Source organism: Lactuca saligna, chromosome 3 (genome assembly GCF_052625555.1).
Source record: "Lactuca saligna cultivar CGN05327 chromosome 3, ASM5262555v1, whole genome shotgun sequence".
NCBI classification, from domain to species: Eukaryota; Viridiplantae; Streptophyta; class Magnoliopsida; order Asterales; family Asteraceae; genus Lactuca; species Lactuca saligna.
Window position 1 is genome coordinate 16578205 of NC_136419.1, and position 4219 is coordinate 16582423.

The 4219-nt window shown below is 28.5% G+C and overlaps 1 non-coding gene across 1 annotated transcript; it reads left to right on the forward strand.

Annotated features, from left to right (window-relative positions):
• The first annotated feature begins 691 nt into the window (after positions 1 to 691).
• On the forward strand, positions 692 to 798 carry LOC145038127 (small nucleolar RNA R71). Its single transcript, XR_013679193.1, has one exon. It is a non-coding gene; the product is annotated as a small nucleolar RNA R71 (small nucleolar RNA).
• Positions 799 to 4219: the final 3421 nt, after the last annotated feature.

The following is a 4219-nucleotide window of genomic DNA, read 5'->3' on the forward strand; positions in this document are numbered from 1 at the left end:
TTCGAGTGACTAATTAGACTAATCTTCAAGGACTTCCATATGCACTAATTTGTCTTCTTCTTTTGTATAAACGACCATGAATTGAGCGATTTGGATTGACTCAAATTTTCTTGAAGGTGTATCCAATAGCTTTTCTTGCACAAGCTTTGTTAATTACACCGACTTGTGTGTGGATGATCAAATAGATTCTTGTTGTTCTCTAAGTGGTGCATCTGCAGCATCATGTCATTTATTGCTAGCTTCCATGAATCTAAATAGCATTGACTCAAGAGCATATATTTTCTCGGATTGGACTTGTTCTATTTTGTTGAGATCATGCTTTAGTTGTTGAATTTCCTTTGTATCTTGATCTATCTAGTACTCCAATTCACAATACCTTGTAGAATGGGGTCCCCCACAAGCTCCAAATCTATCTTGAATTGATCCAACCAATTTTGTGATCTTTTCTTCCATTGCATCCAACTTTACAATTAGTGAATTGATAGCATCTTGACCTCCATCTTTACTTGATTTCTATTTAGTGAAATCCTCCTTTAGGTTGTGATACTCTCTTGAATGCTTAGCGAATTATTCAATCAAAGCTTTATTTGTTGTCAGATCCTTCCTTGTCATGGGCCCTTACGAGTCTAGAAGTTGGTGAGTACACACATTGACTCCATCATAAAATATTGAGACTTCTTGTTGCACATTAAAGTCATGTTGAGGGCAATGTCGTAACAATCTCTTGTAATGCTCCCAAGCTTCGTAAAGGGATTCCCCTTCTAATTGTTAAAAAATTTATATGTTTCTTTTAAGCTTCACCACTATTGAATGAAGGGAGACTGGTTTATGAACTCAGTCTTAAAATCAGTCCATGCCGTGATTTCTCCAAAAGGAAGTGATTTTAACCATTCCTTAGCTTCACCGTTCAATGCGACTGGCAAAAGTTAAAGAATCACTACATCTTTACTCACGTTTGATGCATGAAAATAGTTAGAAATTTACACCATCTCTTCTATATGCTCATAAGCATCCTCGTGCTCATTCCCTTAAAAATGTAGTTCTTTTAGCATGCCAATAATGTTTCCTAGTAGTTTGAACTTTGTAGTGGTTGGGATTTTTGGTGGATCAAGACGCCATCTGTTTTTGTTCCTTATATGTCGCTTATACTCTTCCATTGACATGATTGTGATGTCTGTCATATTTCCAACTAAAACAAAACTAGAAAAATACGTGTAAAAAGAACTAGAAAGAAAATAAACGAAAAACTAGAAAAAATTGAATTCTTATCGTGAGGTATATCCCTCACTTCATGAGAACTGAAAAACAGAAAAATAAATTTTGCAGAAAATTAACTTTTTGCGGGTTTTACCCCAAAAAAAGAATCGATTAGCCTAAAGCAATTAAATTAACAACTGAAATATCCGTTTCTCAGCAACGACGCCAAAAACTTGAATGTGCAATTGATATACTACCTAGTTTCAAAACATACTTAACTAACTAATTGCAGTTACGCAATGTACATACTCAAATTTATAGAAATAGTTTGGGTAAGATGGACATCGAACACATGGAATGGATGTAGCTAATAATAAAATTGCTAAAGTTAATATATCAACAATAACTAAAGAAGGGGTTTTTATCTGATTTTGCAAGTTTAGATTAACTTAAAACTAAGCACAAACGATTGTAAACACGTAAAAACTCTTCCGTTTTGTTTCGAATCCCCCCCCCCCCCCCCTTTCTTTTTCCTATGTGTAATTTCTAAGTATGAATTTATTCAGTTACTTACCAATTTAGATGTAATTAGCACTCTTGATCCGATCTTCTAATATTTTCACCAATTTATGAAATACTATGTAATGATCATACACAAGAAAACACAAAATTGATTATTAATGATAATTGGGCTATGTAAGATATATCTAAGTTAAAACAAAATTATGATCAAATTAATGTTCTCCAACATAGTTAAAGTTGTTACCTTTATTACTTAATTCTGATTAACCTTAGCTCTAGTAATTTAATGATCATAAATTACTAGTTAAAAAAGTTCATCTAGCAATTTAATGATCATAAATTACTAGTTAAAAAAGTTCATGCATCATAAATGGTCATTAAACAACACTTTACTTGAATCTAAGCAACAAAGATGCAAACATTAACATGCTAGGTAATGATAATCAAACATATGTATTAACCAACTTCATAAAATCCAAATATAAGTTAGAAACTAACACATAGCTTTAAGGTTCATCTATACTAAACGAAAGCCTAATGATTAGCTATTTATGGTAGAAACTAAGCACACAAAAACAGACGAATTTGACATTGTTAATCTATTGCAAACCAAATGTGATATGTAATCTTTAAATCTTTAATCTCCAATTGCTCTCTCCTCCAAAGGGTTATTTTTCGCAGATCTCTGCCTCGAAAATTGATTACTCCCAAAAAATCAAATTCAACCTCCTCAAAGTCGATTTGCAAAGGGATGTTTATAGTTTCTAAATATTTATTCTCATGTTGTGACCTCAACAAAAATCGTGTTCGGCAAGGAAACTACATTTCGCGTAGTTATCTTAGGATTTAAAAAAAATTAAGCTTCAATATGTATATACTGTTTAATTTGTTATGATCTAAAAGTATTTTGTTTCAAATATTTTATGATCCTTATATATATTTTATTATTCGAAAAATAACTGATTCAAAAAACATAGTATTCTAAAAATTGTTTTGAACAAAAACTTTATTTAATTGCATATATATATATATATATATATATATATATATATATATATATATATATATATATATATATATATATATATATAGAAAACGAGAGAGAGAGAGAGAGAGAGAGAGAGAGAGAGAGAGATTGTATTTAAAGTGAGGACTCGTGAAGATATAAATCATAAAATCAAGCATAATATTATATCGGAGAGAAAAAACTTGGATTTTTTTTTGGAATATTAAAATTGAAGCATGAATCATTTTTACGATCCATTATTCAGTTTTTATGATCAGTGATTCAATTTTAATGATGAAAAAAAAATTTCCAATTTTTTTTCTTCCGGATATAGTACTATTGAATTTTATACATATTCATATTGTAAATACTATATCTGATTTAGACATATTCATATTGTAAATAATTAATGAATTTTATACAATTTGTATTTTTCAATTAGTGAAAAAGTTTTTTATGAACAGAAATCTGTACATTTGTTATTTGATCAGTACTATTTTGTTAAAAATGAAATGTTTATTTGTCCATAAAAATTGTATTCATTTGTTATTGGAGTTCGTATTAATTTTTTTTGAAGAAAAAAAACGGGACGAGTTTTATTTTAAGAAAAATGATAAAAAAAATTATTCTTAAATTCAATTAAGTAAAACCCTATTAGTTTTTTTAAAAATTAAAATCATTATTCCTACATTTTTAGGAGATGACCATTTAATTTAAGTGTAAATTTACTAATCTACCATTATCGAATAATTGATCTAGAATTATTCTCGCATCGACAACCTTTTAACCACTTACAATTGATCATTTATCTCTCTCTCTCTCTCTCTCTCTCTCTCTCTCTATATATATATATATATATATATATATATATATATATATATATATATATATATATATATTGTGATGTTAAATAGAAAACCTTAATTAACCATTAAACCAATCTTTTGTTTTTCAATTTTTAGAACTTAGTTTTTATCAAAAAAAAAAAAAAAAAAAACTAAAATATAGAAATTTATAACTTTTTATCATTTTTCCAATGATATTAAATTCGATAAATTTTTTTTCGTCAAATGTGAATCTTTAAAAATTCACACGGTGAATCTGAAAAATATATTTAACATTCACAATGTTAAGTTATGAATTTAGATATTTTTTTTTCCGATAAAGAATAAGTTCTAAAACTTAAAAAAAATATATTTGGTTCCTTGGAAAACCAATAATTATGATTCTCTATTGAATTTATATATATATATATATATATATATATATATATATATATATATATATATATATATTCACTACAAAAAATACAGTCATTACCGGCATCACCAATAGCAACGACATGGACCTTTAGCGGCGACATATCAATTTGTCGCTGCTAAAAGGGCATGTCGTTGGTAATGCTCACTAAAACGAATTTGCGTTTTCACATTCTGTTAAACGCCAGCCGTTCGATCGTGTTTCTAATTCAATGGCCGGGGTATTTGTGGAACA